A 20240-nucleotide genomic window follows, 5' to 3' on the forward strand; every position below is an offset into this window, starting at 1 on the left:
GATCATCCTCCGCCACTTCCAGCGTGATGCCACGAGCAAACGCATCTTCCCCTCCCGTCCCGTCAGCATTCCAAAGGGATCGTTCCCTCCGTGACACTCTCGTCCACTCCTCCATCACCCCGTCCCCTTCCACTGCAATCGCAGGAGGTGCAATACCTGCCCTTTTACCTCCTCACTATCCAAGGCCCCAAACACTCCTTTCAGGTGAAGGAGCAATTTACTTGTACTTCTTTAAATTTAGTATACTGTATTCGCTGCTTACAATGTGGTCTCCTCGACATTGGGGAGATCAAACGCAGAATAGGTGATCGTTTTGCAGAACACCTCCGCTCAGTCCATAAGCATGACCCTGAGCTGCCGGTTGCTGGCCATTTCAACACCTCCCCCACCGCTCTCATGCTCGCATCTCTGTCCTGGGATTGCTGCAGTGTTCCAACGAACATCAATGCAAGCTCAAGGAACAGCATCTCATTTACTGATTAGGCACACTACAGCCTGCCAGACAGAACATTGAATTCAATAATATCAGGAGCATGACAGGCCCCCCTTTTTATGTTTAGTTATTTTTTTCTTTGGTTATTTTATTTTATTTTGGTTAGTTTGCTTCTACTGTGCCTACCCATTGTTTCGGTTTAAAAATTTTTTTTTTTTTTAATGTTTGTGCTTGGAGTGCTTTGTGCTTTACAGTCAATTCATACCCTCTCTGTACTAATGCTTTGTCTTTTAGCGCACCATTAACATACCGTTTGCCTTTGTTCCATGACCTTCTGGTCAGTTATTCTCTGTGACCTTGTCCTATCAACACCTTCTCTTTGTTATCTCTTGCCCCACCACACTACCACCACCCCCTCCCCTGCTTTACTTGCTTAAAATCTTTTACATTTCGAATATTTGTCAGTTCTGAAGAAGGGTCACTGACCTGAAACGTCAACTCTGCTTCTCTCTCCACAGATGCTGCCAGACCTGCTGAGTATTTCCAGCATCTGCAGTATTTTGCTTTAATTATTATATTGGTTGCTTCTGTGCCACTTGCTAGCTTTTTATTGATAATGTTGCTACTTTAGATGATTGACGTTGATCAGTAAACATTCACTTAACAATCTTTTGTTAAGGGGTCTTTGAATCATAGGGCTCAATTTTCGGGGCCTCTGAAGTCGGGATCGGAGGTGGGGGAGACCCCGAAAATAATGGCACTGGGCGGCATGTCAATTTTAAGGCTCTGATCCCAGTGCCGGTGATAATCACCACGGAAGGGTGAGGGCAGGACAGGAATCATGCTCTCCTTCCAATTAAGGCCAATTAACACTGTTGTCAGGGGTTCAAGTTCAAATTTTTAAAGGGCTGGAAAGGGTACCTGCGCCTTCAGAAACAGTATATCTGAAGGCAGGCAGGTAAAGCGTGGGGAGCCAGCTACAGGTGTCCCAGGGCATCACCACGGCCACATAAAAGAGTGTCAGCGGGACAAAGCGGGACTGGGCAGTTGGTACTGGGGTGAACCTGGTGCTGTTTAGTAGGCAGGGAGAGTAGGCACTTAGTGCCCGAGCTTTGAAAAGGGTTGACGCAGGGATAATTGGGTGGCCACCTGCCCAGAAGGAAGGTTCCAGCTAGCAATGGGGGCACAACTGTCAGATTTTGGGCCCAGTGGCGATAAGGGCCAACACCCTTCACATGAAAGGTCAATCCCCAGGCATCAGGAGGGCACGGGAGAGGAAAGAAGGGTAGGAAGGCAACGGAGGCCAAACCATCAACAGAGAAATCACTGTCGAAGACTGAGCTACCTGGTGATGACAGAGAACCAGTGCTGGAGGAGACTGAGACACTCCAGGCAGATGGTCCCAGATATCTGGGCCAGAGGCCTGCTACCTGACCCAAACCGGACAGGACCCGATGTGTCGGGTTGGGGTCAGGTTGGGCCTGACACACAGCAAGTGTTCTGGCGGTAAGTATTGAAAATTATTTTTTTTTTTTTTAAAACTTACCCGAGCTGGGAGTCCGGGACAAAACTGAGTCTGTGCAGTGAGCGAGTGACGTCATCGCACATGCGCTGCAGCTTCGTAGAGCTTCCCAGTCGGAAGGCAAGTAAAGGGATGTTCGGGTCGGGCAGAGAGGGGTCGGGCTCAGGGCAAAGATTGGAGGACCCGGGCTGGGTCAGGCTCGGGTCCACTGTGGTTCGGTCGGGTTTGGGTTGGGTTTTTTTCCCCCCAACCTGAGCAGGCCTCTAATCCGTGCCCTCTTCACCAAAGACGTCACACCTCGCAGCACTAGTCGCCATGCCCTGCTAGTGGCCATTATGAATGTCACTGTCACCTTGAACTTCTTCGCTTCTAGCTCTTTCCAAGATCAGCTGTGGATCTCAATGGCATCTCAAAAACATCTGCACACTACTGCATCCTGCTGGTCACTGAAGCCCTCTTTGCCAGAGCTGGACAGCACATGCATTTAACAACAGACATGGCCTCACAAGGACAGTGGGCATTGAGTTTCACCTCTTTAGCTAGATTTCCACCAAGTGCAGGGCATCATTGATTGCACCCATGTGGCCATCAAGGCACCCAGTGACCATCCAGGGAGATCCATCAATAGGAAGGGCTTCCACTCCCTCAACGTCCAACTGGTCTATGACTACAATAGATCCCTCCATGTGCATGCTCACTTTCCTCACAGCTGCCATGACTGCTTCATCCTCCCCCAGACCAGACTGTCCCAGATACTCACTCCAACCTACATAGTGCATAGATGCCCTAGACCTAGAGGTCAAGGGAAATCCCTTGAAGAGATGGCTACTGGAGCTCCAGAAAGAAGTATAGAGGCTGTACAGTCAATGGCACCTGCTCAGCAGGACAAACATTGAGATTGCTATTGGGCTTCTGAAAATGAGATTCCAGCGATTGGGGTCAGTTGGGCGGTGCCCTCCAATACCCTCCTGCAAGGGTCTCTGTCATTGTGGTGACCTGCTGCTCTCTCCATAACATGGCCCTCCAGAGAAGTATGGACCTTTGCAGCCCTGTGAAAATGTGAATTTTAAATCAGTTTCCCACGGGAGGCAGGTTCTGACCCAAAAACAGACCTGGCTCCTATTTCCCACCTCCATGCCGAAAATGCAGACCACAGTATCTTTCAGCACTAATGGAGGCTGTTCAGCCCATCATGCCCATTCTGTATCTTGAAAGAACTGTCCAATAATTATTCCATTTTCGTTTGGCTTTACTTGTTCAAGTTACAATTATAATACTTTTCCTCACACAGACATTATGCAAGTTTGACAAAGGGGGGAGTTTTACGCTCTCCCCCGCGGCGGGTTTGGAGGTGGGGAGAGCATAAAATTGGGTGGGATGGTGGCCGAGGTTGGGGAGGGGGGGGGGGGGAAGGGAGGAGAATTCCCACCACCATCCCACCTCCACCAAAATTTAGTCTGGGGCAGGAAGACCAGTGACTGGCCTTCCCTCCGCGCCATCAATTGAGGCCTTAACCGGGTAGTTAACCCCCACTTAAGGGCCTCTTCCCACCGCAGCCACAATTTAGCCGTGCGGCGGGCGGCCCTGTTGCCGCACGGGAAGCACGGTTTTCCGTGCGGGCTGCTTCCCAGCTCAGTGGGGGTCCCTCATTCAAAGGGACTTGGTGCTTGAATGAGGGACCCAGCATCGGGAAGTGGGAGCCCGCTCAGGGCTATTCCCCTGCCCGTGCTGCCGACCTCCCTCCCCCTCCCCCCGACCCCCAACCGCAAGACCCCTCCCACCCTGTCCTACCGGAGGCCGAGCTCCAGCATTGCTCCTCGGCCTCCAGGACAGTCACCTTCAGCATCAGTCACCATGGTGGCGCTGCAGCTACTGTCCTATGATTGGCCAGCAGCTCTCCTAGGGCAGGACTTCTGATAGCAGGGTCCTAGATCCTATGGAAGGCCTGCCACTGCCCACTTAAGTGCCTGATTGGCACTAAATTCGGTGGTTCTTCTGAAAAAGAGGCGAAGCGGGGATCTCAGCGTTGGTTTCTCCTGATGTCAATATCCCCACCGCCAGGATAAAATTCTCCCTAAAGTCACAGGCATTGAGACACATACCAAATGACAGACTTTTAATTGTACTAGACAGATAACTCAAAACCACTACATTACACTGCATAGGCTACGTAATTGAAACATGCTTTCACCTTCTGAAATATTTCTGACAAGAAGCTCATGACAAGATCCTGTGAATAATTTCTTCCACAGGTCAGATTGAGGCTTTATAAACAATTCATTCCAAGTGATTTATTTCCCTTCTATGATGCACCGTCAGAATGGCTAAACCAGTAATGATGACATTTAAGTGAGGTCATAAGGGATCTGACCGTCAATGCTGCCAACTGTGACATTATCTCTTCGCAGAAGACATACATTACGAGTATAGAGGTGTTTATTCACAAGATGAAACATATGCTGCACAGTTAAACAAAATATGGAACTTCCAATACTGCAAATGGTCTCCAGTTGATGCATGCATCTTTCAAGATTTAGAACAAACCCCCTTCTTGGGACAAGTTCCCACAAAATCCCTCCAAGTAATTCATTTGACATTTCTGGTATTTTACACAAAATATTCCAATCTTTTCATGGCATTTTTCCAGTAAGAAGAAACTGTGGAAGAATAAAAACAGAAAATGCTGGAAATAAGCAGGACTGGCAACATCTGTGGAGAAAGAAAAAGGAATCAACATTTCAGGTCAATGACCCTTCATCGGAACTGGGAAAAGTTAGAAATGTAATAGGTTTTAAGTAGATCAAATGGAGGAGGGTAAAAAAAGAGCAAAAAAGGGAAGATCTGTGATGAGGCAGAAGACAGGAGACATTGAATGGCTTAAGAGTTGATGCGGCAGAGCCAAAGGGAGTAATAATGGGATAAGTAAAGAGACAAAAGATGCGCCAGAGGAGGTGGAAATGGCAGAATAATGAACAGCTGCCGTCCAAAAGCAAAACAGAGTGACTCCTGACAATGCAGTGGCTCGCCGACGTCATCAGAGGGCTCCATGCTGCGCACATGCACAGCTTACGTCTTGCCAGGACTAAGTGGCACATGCGCTGGATGAAGTCATCGCGTAGCGCCAACATCATTGCATACCCGTGCCTGGTCGGTCTTTGAGCATAAAGCGTCATCGGGTATCCAGCCCCCACTCGGCTGGAGGGAGTGGCTTAATGGGAGGCTGGAGCTCAATCCCCGCTACTCGCGGGAGCTAGCAGCAGAGTTCGGGTGAAATCAGTCCTGGTCAGTCATATAAAATGCGGGTAACGAATTGGCAGCACATTTTATACTCTGCACGATTTTCTTCTCCATCGATTGGGGTGCCAATTCACTATTCCCAAAAGTATCAGAATATGGAAATTCAATCATAAAATTCCTTTTGTATTTATAGGATTACCGGAATATTAAATGGATCTGAGGACTACAGTTGGTATCCTATACCACATACTAGTATATTACTGGGCTTCCATCCAACTTAATGTACCATTAGCTTGCTAGAACTAACTAGCCATAAGCATTTCCTGTGATAAATTGAGCAGCGCCATCTTTAACTCCGGCAGCTGCCTGAATGTCGCAGACAGTGATGTTCCAGTGGAAGAGGCTGCATTTGCACATGTGCTAGTACTGCACCACCTAGTGGTTGCGTTGTCAGCAAACGCAGCCAAAGCAAAAACAAGACAAAACAAGATTAAGACTGAAGCATGCAAAGAAAACAAAATAGAAGGCAGAGATTGTGGTCTGAAATTGCTGAACACACTGTTGAGTCCAGAAGGCTGTAAAGTGCCTAATCGAAAGATGAGATGCTGTTTCTTGAGCTTGTGTCGAGCTTCACTTGAACACTGCAGTAGGCCAAAGACAGAGATGTCAGCATGAGAGCAAGGTGGAGAATTAAAATAGCAGGCCATTGGAATGCTTGCAGACTCAGAGGTGTCCCGCAAAGTAGTCACCCAATCTGCATTTGGTCTAGCCAGTGTACAGCAGATCGCATTGTGAGCAGCGATTACAGTATACAAAATTGAGAGAAGTACACCTAAATCGCTGTTTCACCTGGAAGGAGTGTTTGGGGCCTTAGATAGTGAGGAGAGGGGCAGTGTTGCATCTCCTGCACTTGTGTGGAAGCAGCTGTGGGAAGGGGACAAGGTGTTGGGGGATAATTGCAGTGTGATCCAGGGTGTCACAGAGGAAACACTCCCTTCCGAATGCTGAAAGAGGAGGGGAGGGGAAGATGTAATTGGTGGTGGCATCACTCTGAAAGTGGCAGAAATGGCAGAGGATGATCCATTGGATAGAGAGGCTGGTGAGGTGGAAGGCAAGGACAAGGGGAATCCTATCATGGTTCTGGGAGGGAGGGGAAGGGGTGAGAGCAGAACTCTGCAACTCTTGCGATGCCCTCAGTCACTTTATAACAGTTTCCAATTTCCTGGCCCTAATCGTCTCCTCTTCACCCTGGACACCCAACCTCTATACCTCCATCCCCCAGCAGCACTTTCTGTGGGCCCTCCCCTTCTTCCTTGATCAGAGGTCCAATCAGTTTCCATCCACCACCACCCTCTTCCACCTGGCTGAACTTGTTCTCTTATTGAACAACTTCGCCTTCAACTCATCACACTTTCTCCAAATAAAAAAAAGTGTTGCTATGGGGCCTAGCTATGCCTGCTTTTTTGTAAGATATGTGGAAAACATTGCTTGTTCCAGTCCTACTTGGGGGGCCCCTCCCTCAACTCCTTTTCCATGACATTGATGACTGTATCGGTGCCACTTCCTGCTCTCGACCTGAACTGGAAAACTTCAACTTTGCTTTCAATTTTCACCCTTCTCTCACCTATACATGGTCCATCGCCAACTCTTCCCCAAGATCAGCTAAATGAATGACCAGATAATTTGTTTTTGGTGGTATACACTTTTCAGAGTGTTCAAAACAACCACATTATTGAATTTATACAACAAAAACAAGAAATGCTGGATTCACTCAGCAGGTCTGGCAGCATCTGTGGAAAGAGAAGCAGAGTTAACGTTTCGGGTCAGTGACCCTTCTTCGGAACTGACCCGAAACGTTAACTCTGCTTCTCTTTCCACAGATACTGCCAGACCTGCTGAGTGAATCCAGCATTTCTTGTTTTTGTTTCAGATTTCCAGCATCCGCAGTATTTTGCTTTTATTTTATTGAATTTATAGATGCTTTAGATGCTTTCCTTTTTGAAAACCATGATTGAACCTGCCTCTACCACCCTTGCAAAAGTAAAGCTCAAAAGTTCTCTGTGCCAAGTGTTGTCAGAAGGCTATAAAATCAAACAAAAGTATTTTGTACAGCATCAAGTATGTATGCATCATTGGTGCATAAAAAAATTGTATCTTGCCTAATCTGAAATGCTTGTATTTTTTTTTGAAACAAAAACTACTTGAGTTTGTAATTGGAGAATGCCAATTATGAGCTTGGTGAGAATCAAGTGAAGCCTAACTCACAAAGATTATAACTTGGAGTTTTCAAGCAGGTTGGAAGGAATGTACATGTACATGTAGATACGATAAATGGGGTAGTTCTGAGATCTCAGTAGGAAGTCACACTCAGAAATTGTAGTCAGTAATTCGGGTACATTTTAGCCCTGTTACTAGGATCCAAGTTCCCTGTGAATGTGCACGTCACCCTGCTGAGAGCAAAGAATTACAGAATCAAATCATTTGGTTCCCAATTTAACAAATACCAAAATAAACAGCCAGTTTGATGAATTGCCATGTCAAGTTTGCCAATTTTAATATGTGATGAAAATTAAGTGCACATGCACAAATTGTTTACAGACAGATGCTGAGTCAAAGTAAATAGAATCATTTATGGCAGAGTAAGGCCACTCGGCCCATCGAGTCCATGCTGGCTCTCCACAGAGCTATGCAGTCAGTCCCACTCCCCAGATCAATCCCCGTTGCCTGCAAGTCTATTTCTCTCAGGTGCCCATCAAACTTCCTCTTGAAGTCATTGATCGTCTCTGCTTCTATCACCTTTGTGAGCAGCGAGTTCCAGGTCATTACCAGCGACTACATATAAAAGTGCTTCCTCATATTTCAATCTGTGCCCCCAAGTCCTTGTACCATTTGTTAATGGGAACAGTTTTTCCTTGTCCAACATATCTAAGCCGGTCATAATCTTGTACACTTGTATTAAATCTCCCCTCAATCACCTTTGTTTTAAGAACAACAAATCCAGCTTTTCCAACCTAACCTTGTAACTAAAATCCTCCATCCCTGGAACCATTCTGATAAATCTCCTCTGCACCCTCTCAAGGACCCTCACATCCTTCCTAAAGTGTGGTGACTAGAACTGGATGCAGTACTCCAGTTGGGGCCTAACCAGAGCTTTATAAAAGGTTCAGCATAACTTCCTGCTTTTGTACTCAATACCTCAGTTTATGAAGCCCACAATCCCATAAGCTTTACGAACAATATTCTCAATGTGTCCTGCCACCTTCAAAGGTCAATGCACATGCACCCCCAGGTCCCTCTGTTCCTGCACATGCTTTAGAACTGTGCCATTGAGTATATATTGCCTTTCCCTATTCCTTTTGCCAAAAGGCATCACCTCACACTTGTCAGTATTAAATTCCATCTGCCACCTCTCTGCCCATTCTGCTAGCCTAGCTATGTCCTGTTGCAGGCAGTTCATATCAACCTCTCTATTTGCTTCATCTCCAAGTTTGGTGTCGTCAGCAAATTTTGAGATTTTACTGTGTTCCAAGATCCAAGTCATTTATATATAGCAAACAAAAAGCAGTGGTCCCAGCACTGACCCCTGGGGAATACCACTGTCTACCATCCGCCAGTTTGAAAAACAATTATTTACTATGACTCACTGTTTTCGGTCCTTAAGCCAATTTTTTTTATCCAATTGGACACTGACCCTCCTATTCCATGAGCCTCAATTTTGTTAACCAGCCTTTTATCAAATGCTTTCTTAAAATCCATATAAACAACATTCACCACATTCCCTTCATCAACCTTCACTATTACTTCATCAAAAATTCCATCCATCAAGCATGATCTGCCTTTTACAAATCCATGCTGGCTACCCTTAATTAACTCTAACCTTTCCAAGCGTATATTGATTTTTTCCCCCGATTATTGTTTCTAAAAACCTACCCAATACTGATGTTAAACTAACTGGCGTGTAGTTGCAAGACTGTCCTTACACCCTTTCTTGAATAAGGGTGTCACATTTGCCACTTCCAATCCTCTGGCACCTCCCCCTTATCCGGGAGGGGGTGGGGGGGGGCGGAAAGAAATGGAAGAATATGGCAAACCCTTCCACTATCTCCATCCCCACTTCCTTTAGCATCCTGGGATGCAAGCCATCCAGACCTGGTGACTTATCAACACTAAGCACAGCCAACCCTTTTAGTACCTCCCCCTCAAATTTTATTCTTTCCATGGCCTCTACTGATACCTTGTCAGCCTCCATTTCCTTAGTGAACACAGATACAAAGTACTCATTAAGTATATTAGCCTTGCCCTGCACCTCTAAGCATATATTATCCTCTCTGTCCATAATAGGCCCCACTCCTCTTCTTACTATTTACATGCCGATAGAAGATCTTGGGTTCCCTTTTATGTTGATTGAGAGTATATGAAATTAGAATGGCAGTCAGTCTAATTTTCCTCTTCACCTCCCCTCTCAACTTACTGTATATGGCCTGGTTCTCACTTGATGAGTTCACCTGACATGCATCTTTTTTTGTTTCATCATCATCTCTATCTCCCTCGTCAACCAATAAGTCCCATTCTTGGTTCCCCTACCTTTCACCCTTGTTGAAATCTTCCTAACCTGTACCTGAAGCATCTCTTCCTTAAAGATAACCCATTGTCCGATACAGCTCTTCCTGCCAATCTCTGGTTCCATTCTACCCTGGCTAGATCCCTTCTTATTGAATTGAAATTAGCCTTCTTCCAATCTGGACGTTCTACTTTATTTTGCTCCTTGCTCTTCTGCATTACTAGTCGAAACCTTATGATACAATGATCACTCTTACCCAAGTGCACCCCCACAGACATTTGGTCCACTTGGCCCATCTCATATCCCAGCAACAAATCCAGCAATGCCTCTTTTCTAGTAGGGCTGAGAACATACTGTACGAGGAAGTTCTCCTGAACACGTGATGAATTCCTCCCCCTCCTTATCATACCAATTTTTCCCCCAAATGTATGCATAGGAGTAGGGTGGGGGGGGGGGCGGGAAATCATGTTGGTAAACCTCAATTTAAACTTTTAATTGAGATGAATTGCACCCTTCGGTGTAGCAAAATGTTATTGTCACAAGAGCAAAATGCAACAAAATTTGACACCAAGCCACATAAGGAGATATTAGGGCAGCTTGGTCAGAGAGACATGGAAATCACTAAAAGCAGTGATGCAGATTAACAAGACCATTAAAAAAAAAAGCAAAGCACTGGGGTTCATTTCTAGAGGGGTACAATTGAAAAGCAAAGCAATTATTTTAAACTTGTATAGAACCTTGGTTAGGCCACATTTGGTGTATAGTGATCAGTTCTGATCTCCTGTTATGAGTCTTCATATGTAAATTGAGTTCTGTACAGCTTATGTTTGTGTTTTTGAGACAGTCCCCGATTTGAGGCTGGGGGTTTCCAGGTTCTGGGAGTCAGGCCCAAGTTAGACAAACAAACAATACTGTGATTAAAAAAAAAACCTGCTTGTTTGTTCTCAAAGAACAATGGCATATGCTGGTGGTCTTAGTTTCAAATGTCAAGAAAACTCTACAGTGTTATGTCAGCTAAAGGCTGTATATGTTTTGTAAAAAGACGACTTTTGAGGAGTTGTGAAGGACTCAGCCAGTCCAATCAGCCAGGTTGTTCCAAACAGACCAGCTGAGAACTCTAAGCTTTTGGGCTTCAAGGGAATCAGACTACAAAGCAGTTGGTTGAAGCATTTTGACTGCAGACAAGAGGCGCCTGGACTGAGAGATGATCGTTGGTACATGACTTACGGCAGCTGACCTCAGTGACAGAAAAGATATCAGCGCAACCACGCCATCAGGACGGTAGCGGGCAAGGCCGAGGGTGTTTGAGAGGTGACAAAGCCAAATTGTTAAAGGGAAGATTGCATCACTCACTATTGTCAGCTTCACATTACTTCCATATCTGCATTCTAGAAGAGAAACTCGTAAAACTACCTGATTTTGATGTACTGTGGGACTGTTCGACACAACGGAGTTTGCAAGTTCTCCCTGTGACTGCGTGGGTTTTCACCGGGTGCTCCGGTTTCCTCCCACAGCCGAAGACTTGCAGGTTGATAGGTAAATTGGCCATTATAAATTGCCCCTAGTATAGGTAGGTGGTAGGGGAATTGAGGGAAGGTGGGGATGTGGTATGAATATGGGATTAATGTAGGATTAGTATAAATGGGTGGTTGATGGTCGGCACAGACTCAGTGGGCCTAAGGGCCTGTTTCAGTGCTGTATCTCTAAATAAATAAATAAATCTTGCTGATCAGCTTGTTTAGAGGACAAGTAAGGTCTACCTTTGTTGCATCTGATTGTCTTAAAGGTGACATGTTACCATACATACTTTGATCATGATCTATTAGTGGATGTTTAATTTATGTTAGTTTTGGTTTATGTGTTAAAAGTAAAATTTTAAAAACTGAAATCTTATCCGTTTAGTTTTTGTTTCCTAAATTGGGGTCAGTCAGTGGATTAAATTTTTTTTGGTTTGTTGGTGGCCTCCACAGGGATCATAACAATCCATATTATAAAAAAGGATATGGACAAGAAGGTGAAAAACAGATTTACTAGAATGATACCATAACTGAGAGTTGATACCTTTCAGCAAAGGTTGAACAGGCTGGGGCTCTTTTCTTTAGAAAAAAGAAAAAGAAGTGATCGAATAGAGGTCTTTAGGATTATTGTTACATTGTTATATCCCAAAATGATTTAGGATCTATAATTGTTCATGCGTATGTATACATGTATATCCATAACACATCAACCACTACTACACTACAGTCTGTATACTAAACACACATTGTATCATTCCCCCACACATGTAGAGATGTGCAAAATATAAGAGATGCAAGCTTCAGTATGTGTTAAAAAGTGTAATTATAATCGGAGCTCTAGGAACAAGACATAACAATTATGGAAGATTTGATTGGGTAGATATAGAGATATTTCCACTTGCAAGGAAGATCAGAACTAGGGACCATAAATGCAAGATAGTCACTAATGAAGCCAAATGGGGAATTCAGTAGAAACCTACTTAGCCAGAGAGTTGTTAGAACATGGAACTCACTACCACATGGAGTAGTTGAGGCGACAAACATACATGCATTTAAAAGGGAATCTAGATAAACACGAGGGGGAAAAGGTTAGGATATTTAGGAACATAGGAGCAGGAGTAGGCCATTCAGCCCATCGAGACTGCTCCATCACTCAATACAATCATGGCTGATCATCCACTGCAATGCCTTTTTCCCCCCCACACAATCCCCATATCCCTTTATGTCATTGGTATTTAAAATCTGTCAATCTCTGCTTTAAACATACTCAATGACTGAGCTTCCACAGCCCTTTGGGGTAGAGAATTCCAAAGAATCACAGAGTAAAGAAATTTCTCATCCGTCCTATGGGTTCCCCTCATTTTGAAATTGTGTCCTCTGGTTCTAGACTCCCCAACCAGGGGAAACATCTTAGCTGCATCTACCCTGTCTACCCCTTTAAGTATTTTGTAAGTTTCAATGAGATCACCTCTCATTCTTCGAAACTCTGGAGAACACAGGCCCATTTTCCCCAACTCCCTTCATAGGGGGGGTCCCACCATCCTGGGAACAAGTCTGGTGAATCTTCGTTGCACTCCCTCTACGGCAATAATATCCTTCCGAAGTGAAGGGGACTAAAACTGCATGCAGTACTCCAGGTGCAGTCTAACCAAGGCTCTATACAACTGAAGCAAGACTTCGCTACCCCTGTACTCAAATCCTCTTGCAATGAAGGTTAAGATACCATAAGCCTTCCCAATTGCTTGCTGCACCTGCATGTTAGCTTTCAGTGACATATTGACAAAAACACCAGGTTCCTTTGTACATCCATACTTTCTAATCTCTTACCATTTAAGAAATACTCTGCACATCTATTCCTCCTACCGAAGTGAATAACCTTACATTTTTCCACACTGTATTCCATCTGTCATGTTCTTGCCCAGTCACTAAGTCTGTCCAAATCCCCTTGAAGCAGCTTTGCATCTTCCTCACAACACACATTCTCACCTAGTTCGGTGTCATCCGCAAACTTGGAAATAGTACATTTGGTCCCCACATCCAAATCATTGACATATATTGTGAACAGCTGGGGGCCAAGTACTGATCCTTGCAGTACCCCACTAGAGAGCCTGCCAGCGCAAGAATGACCCGTTTATTCCTACTCTGTTTTCTGCCTGTTAACCAATCCTTAATCCATGCCAGTATATTGCCTCCTATCCCACGTGCTTTAATTTTGCTTACCAACCTCTTTTGGGGGACTTTATCAAAAGTCTTGTGAAAATCCAAGTATACTACTTCCACTAACTCCCTCTTATCAATTCTGTTAGTAACATCCTCAAAAGGCTCCAACAGGTTTGTCAAACATGATTTCTGATTCATAAATCCATGTTGACTCTGCCCAATCAGATCATTATCCAAGTGTCCGTTTATCACATTCTTCTGAATAGATTCTAGCATTTTCCCTACTACTTATGTCAAGCTCATAGGTCTGTTGTTCCCCGTTTTCTCTCTCCTTCCCTTCTTAAATAGCGGGGTGACATTTGTTACCTTCCAATCTACAAGAACCATTCCAGAATCTATAGAATTTTGGAAGAGGATCACCAATGCATCCACTATCTCCATAGCTACCTCTTTCAACCTTGTAGAATGTTGTAGAATATCAGGTCCTGGAGATATATCAACCTTCAGCCCCATTAATTTCCCCAATACAACCTTCTTAATAATATTAATTTCCTTCAATTCCTCATTTCCCCCCAATCCCTTGGATCTCTAATTCTGGGAGATTTCTTCTTTCTTCCTCAGTGAAGACAGACACAAAGTAATCATTTAGCTTCTCTACCATTTCTCTATTCTCCATTATAAATTCTTCTGACTTTGCCTGTAATGAACCCACATTTGTCTTAGCCAAACATTTCCTTTTTACATACATATATAAGTTTTTACAGTCTGTTTTTGTGTGTTTTGCTAGTTTACATTCATACTCTATTCTCCCTTTCTCAGTTTCTTGGTCCTCCTTTGCTGTATTCTAAAATCCTCCCAATCCTCAGGTTTACTACTATTTCTGGCAACTTTATAGGCCTTTTCTTTTAATCTTGTACAATCCTTAATTTCCTTTATTATCCATGGTTGACTGCCTTTTCTTTTGAGGTTTTTGTGCCTTGAAGAAATGTATAGTTGCTGTAAACTATGTAATAATGTTGATGGGGTTAGCTGAAGAGTGGTAGAACACGCATGCAGTATGGACTTGTTGGACCAAAAGGCTTATTTCTGTGCTGTAAATATTATGTACTTATACTTCTTAACTATACACAAACTAGACCCATTAGTTTAAGATTTTAATTAAACTTGAACATTCCCCATGAAATCCCTCCAAGCTTCTTGTACAGCAAGCTTGGGTTGGAGGAAGGCACTGTTCTTGATATTAAAAGGCAGTATGCTGACTATTCAATAAATCTTAAGCTGTGAGTCATCTTCATACTTTGATTGTTAGCACTCAAACACAAGTGTATATTTCTAGTAACTGTTTCTGCCTATAAAGAAACAAATCCCATTATTCTGAAGAAATCTATCTTTCGTTCAAATATGTCAAGGATACCGTGTGTGTAAGTGATTGGTTAGCCACACCACGTGATTTCTGACATTCAGCATCCTGTCACAGCTTTATCATCATGTACGGAAATAGGGCAGTATTATCCAAACAGCTCTGCACTAAGATATTTTACATTTTCCTTTGGCAGTTTTATGGGGGATGGGGTAGAAGCAAAGCACTAATAAAACAGAGTTGTATCATTGAATTAATGTGTAAAACCCTTGGGTTTCTAACTTGCCAGAGAACAGCTGCTCAAGGCAAGCACTATGTTGCAAACATTAGAATTAGGCAAAAGCAAAATACTGCAGATGCTGGAAACCCGAAATAAAAACAGAAAATTCTTAAGATACCCAACTGGTCTACTCAGAGAAACAGAGTTAATGTTTCAGGTTGACTATCTTTCATAAGAACTGGAAGTAGTTAAGAGATTGGCTGTGTTTGCTGACAACGCTACCACTAGGCGGCGCTGCAGTGGCACATGCGCAAATGCAGCATGTGCCGCTAAAATGTCACAGTCTGCGACTTCAGGCAGCTGCCAGGACTAAAGATGGCGCTGCTCAAATAATCACCCGAATGCAACATAACCTAAACACATGGCAGCATACAATAGCCAGAGGGAGCGCAGCAGGGCGGGGGGCGGAAAGGCCGGAGAGAGCAGCGATGGGGGAGGGGAGCAAAGCGGCCGGAAAGAGCAGCAAGGGGGGAGGGGAGCGGAGCAGCCAGAACGCACATCTGCAGAGGCCAACCAGGCGCGTTGCCCGAAGAGGCACACGTCAAGTAATGACATCGGCACATGCGCTAACCAGTCCTGGCAACTCAGAACGCAGCGCACGCGCAGAGAGCAGGAGCCAGTCTGCACATGCGCGCACCTTAACGCAGACTGATGACGTCCGTGGCCGGCTGCGTAGTCAGGAATCAGTGCAAGAGGGATTTAACTATTTTTAAACAAATACAGAAACAGGGGAAGGATGGGGCGGGGGGGTGTGGAGGAAAGAACAAAAGGGAATATCTGTGATTTGGTGGAAGGCAGGAGTGATTAAATGACAAAAAGGATGAAGGTGTAAGGCAAATGGGTGTGATAATGGGACAAGAAACAAAAAGATGGACCCAGAAGAAACTAAGTGGCAACAGCAGAACAATTACCAGCTCCTGCTGGCCTGAGACAATAGCTTTTGATGTGAAATTGAACTCAGGGTTTGTACAGGGTTCAGCCAAGCTGGTAGCAGAAACAAGACAATATAGTAAGAGCAAAATACTGCGGATGCTGGAACTCTGAAATGAAAACAAAGTGCAGGAAATACCTTTCCGTTCTTATAGCAGAAGCAAGACGACTGGCCAAAAGCGGAAAATTAGCCAAGGTGCCTGCTCCTGATCACTATCCAGCAATCATCTGCTGGATAGGTAGACATCAGAGAAGGACAGGATTGAACTTGTCTATTATTGCACCATGCTCTCAGCGTCAAAGCTCACTGGTCCAAGAAAGAATTCAGGAGAAACTTCTTCACCCAGAAATTGGCTAGAATGTGAAATTAACTATCACGTGGAGTAGTTGAGGCATAGTTGCCTTTAAAGGAGAAACTAGATAAGTACATGAGGGAGAAAGGAAGAGAAGGATATGCTGATCGAGCGAGATGAAGTACGGTGGGAGAGTAGAGTGGAAGAAGGCTCACGTAGAGCATAAACACTGGCACAGACTAGTTGGGCCTGTTTCTGTGCTATAAATTTCATGTACTTCAATATTAATTCCAAAAGGTTATAAAGTGCCTAATTGAAAGATGAGGTGCTGTTCCTTAAGTTTCCATTGAACTTCATGAGAACAGTGTAGGAAGCAGAGGTCAGAGAGGATAAAGTGAGAATGGGACAACAACAAACTGTATTTGTATCGCGCCTTTAACACAGAAGCATTAGAAAACAAAATTTGACACCGAGCCACATAAGGAGATGTTAGAGCAGAGGATCAAAACCATGGTCAAAAAGGTAGATTTTAAGTTGTGCCCTTAAAGGGGGAAAGCAAAGGAGATGGGTTTACTCAGGGAATTCAAAGAATTAAAATGCCAAGTAGCCAGAAGTTCAGGGTCACGATTGCAGACTGAGTGAAAGTGTTCAGCAAAGCGATCACCCATTCTATATTTGGTCTTCCCATTGTAGAAAACCCATTGCAAGCAGTGAATGTAGAATGCTAAATTGAAATAAGTACAAGTAAATCACTGTTTCATGTGGAAGAGGTGTTTGGCACCCTGATGGTGGGAAAGGAGGTGGTGAAAGGGAAGCTGTTGCATCTGCTGAGCTTGCCGGGAGGTGTCATGGGAAGAGTAGCCAGTGTTTGAGCGACTGAAAAGGGTGTTGCTGAGGGAACGGTCCCTTAGGAATGCTGAAACGGGAGAAGAATACGTGTTTGGTGGTGGCATCACACTGCAGGTGGTGGAATGGCTGAGGATGATTTGTTGAATGTGGATGCTAGTTGGGTGGAAGGTGGGGACAAGGGAACCAGACATTGGTGCTGGAAAGGAGGGGGGAGGTAAAATTAGAAATAGGTATAGTTTAGAAGCGACTGAAAGAAGTCACTTTGCACCTTATACAAAACTTTTTGCATTGCTAAACACAGTAGAGGGTTAATTTCTACAGGAAGTTCTCCCAACTCTCCTCTGTAACTTTGGGGCAAGTCCTGCAACAATCCCAGAAACATGACGTAACCCATTTACGCAATCTTTCAGGAGCTTCCATGGCTCTTTTGTCTACATTACGGCGGACAGCCAGGAAAGCCTCTGTGGAAATTCACCCATGGTGTGCATGACTGCTTCGATCTGCCCAAACAAAATCTTTTAAAAATGCAAAATATAGAAAGGCAGAATTAAGGATTGAAAGGAGGTCTCCAACTGTCCCAATGTTTAACATTAAGGGGGAAAGAGTTGCCAAATGTGATCTGCAGTGTAATAATGGCAATTTAAACTGCTACAGGAAACAAAGAACACATTTTTGGTTTCAAGCCAAGGTCATTTGATTCAACAAAAGCACAATTTTAAATAATTCACCTCTGGGAGTTGTAGCAGGATGCTCCAAAAAGGACTGCTGATTTTTCTTCAAACTTGCATTGTGACAAAGACACACACCTGTCATTTATATACCCTGCATGTTTGGTGCATGCCTCCTCACTTGAGGGACAAAAGCTGAATTTGTATTACTGAGGTCCTATTTATGTTCCATTGCACGAATCAAAACATAACAGCAAGACAGCCTGATGAGTAAATTTACTCCATACGTATACATACAAAAAACTAGGTTATTTACATTTTATAATTGGTAGTTTATTACCAAAATGAAATTTCTATATGTAAATGACAGAACAGTTTAGAAATTATTCAGTGTCCTTCTGGTGGAGATGCACTGACAGAACAAACAATCTTTCTCTAATGGCTCAAAATTCCACATGTGCATGAAAAAAAAGTTTGTCACTGCTCACAACAATAATCGTGGCTACTTCAGAGAAAAGTGAATTGCAGAAACTCACGATTCACCTTGTTAAGCCTCCCTTTGTACGCCCACCACACTCAGCATGACCATGGCCAATAATTTTGCTGCATTTGAGAGCGCAAGAAACAAAGTTTGTGTGGGTGTAAAACCACTTGAGCAGCAGAGCAGCAAGCAAGCAAGGCCACTGCGAAAAATTTCCACAGAACCTTCATCAAAATCATCTTGCTCTGTTCACAATTTACCATTCATTGACACTCTCAACTCTTATCTGATGCAGCTGCTGATTCGCTCTATGATCAGACTCTTCTGCATGCTGCAGGTAGGAATTCTTAAACTCATGTAATGCCAAATCAGAAATTCCAATGTGCAAGGCTCAGGATTCTCATTCTCAAGGCCTGGAAAAGTTGGATCCCAGAGCAAAGCAGCGGCACACTAGGTACCCTCCATAAACTCGGGAGGAGGGGGGAAAATCAAGCCTCTGAACTAGAAGGGAAAAGATTGGAACTAAAGACAATACACAAAATTTTGCCATAAATCGCTAATGTTTCCGACCCTAGTTGTAATTTGAGTTCAGAGAGCCTTAAACTCTCAAGAATGTGCTGTTATATAAAAGTAACTAAATTATAACAAGTTGGGCACACTTCGTCCAGCATATCTAGTCTTGGTGTAACATTCATCTCTTGTTATTGAGGGTATCAATATTTTACAGAGATCATTCTAATAAACCCTCAAAATGCAAGATTTTCAACACATTCCAAACTTGTAAACCATTTACGACTGGGAGGTCAATTTTGAATAGCATTTGATTATGGCTGCACATTTGAAACTCTGGTCAAATGGTTATTCTTCCTGGACAATAGATGAAGCCAAATACTTTGGCCAACCAGCCATCAGACATACTTCCAGCACACATCACCAACTAGCAATGATGACCCAGAGTCCTGAACTATTTTTCCATTGCCTAATCTGATGCCAATTATAGCATCCCTTTGCTCAACAAAATAAGTAAATTAGTTCCCCCACCGGAAGCAGAAAGTTTCAAGCCAGTTCTTTATTTGAGACTATTTAACAGTGAAGAGATGCAGCACACTAGAGCAACAAAGGCACTGTGCCACAAAGTGAGGGACCGAAGGTTCAAACTCCCTCCCCCAAATCCCTAATCTCCTGTAGAAGGGAAAAAAATCGGAGGAAGGGACCTCTTCATGTCATGGCTGCTAGATAATTGCCTTGCTACAGCTCCCTCAGCAGATCACTCAGATATTTATCCACCGAGACGGATGGATATAAGATGGGTGAGGGAAGATACTGGGATTACACATCCTCCAGCTACTCCGGAGAATTTTAGAACAAAAAAGGTGCAAAGCTTCACCTCATTATTGTAGGAGACTTCATTCACATCATTTCAGCTCACTCAAGAATTTCTACACTGGCAAAAATTCTACATAACACTGAATTCAAAATATATAATTTCCAGTGTAAAAATACAATGCAGATAATGTCCTAGATTTGACGACAGCATCAAGATCGGTAACATAAACTGTAAATTTTGCCACCTAGTGTGCCGATGATAATTTACTCAATGACCCAGATCTTCCAGTTAAAACAACAGTGAAGCTAATGGCGCTCGCCGTTAGCAATGCACAAATGGTACAAGGTCAGGCAACAGATGCACAGTTAAACTCAAAAATCCAAAGGTTGTAGTCCACGTTGTGTCAATCCATCGTTCATTTTGCAAAAACGTCATTTTGCGGTCTGCTTCAACATGGAAATTCATTGGAATAAAGTTTCTGCACTTGTGCAGTGGATACAAACTAAACTCGCCACAGAAAGCGAAGTCTTGTCCATTGCAGTCTAAAGTACGCTTTTAACCACACGCAAGTATTAATTACCACCAATCAACCTTTCTGGCCTTGAAAATTAAACTATTACAA

General features: G+C 43.8%; 1 protein-coding gene across 1 annotated transcript in view; it reads right to left on the reverse strand.

Annotated features, from left to right (window-relative positions):
• znrf1 (zinc and ring finger 1) overlaps window positions 1-20240 on the reverse strand; it is a 290054-nt gene that overhangs the window by 205535 nt on the left and 64279 nt on the right. The window lies entirely within an intron of this gene.

This window comes from Heterodontus francisci, chromosome 17 (genome assembly GCF_036365525.1).
Source record: "Heterodontus francisci isolate sHetFra1 chromosome 17, sHetFra1.hap1, whole genome shotgun sequence".
In the NCBI taxonomy this organism is placed as follows: Eukaryota; Metazoa; Chordata; class Chondrichthyes; order Heterodontiformes; family Heterodontidae; genus Heterodontus; species Heterodontus francisci.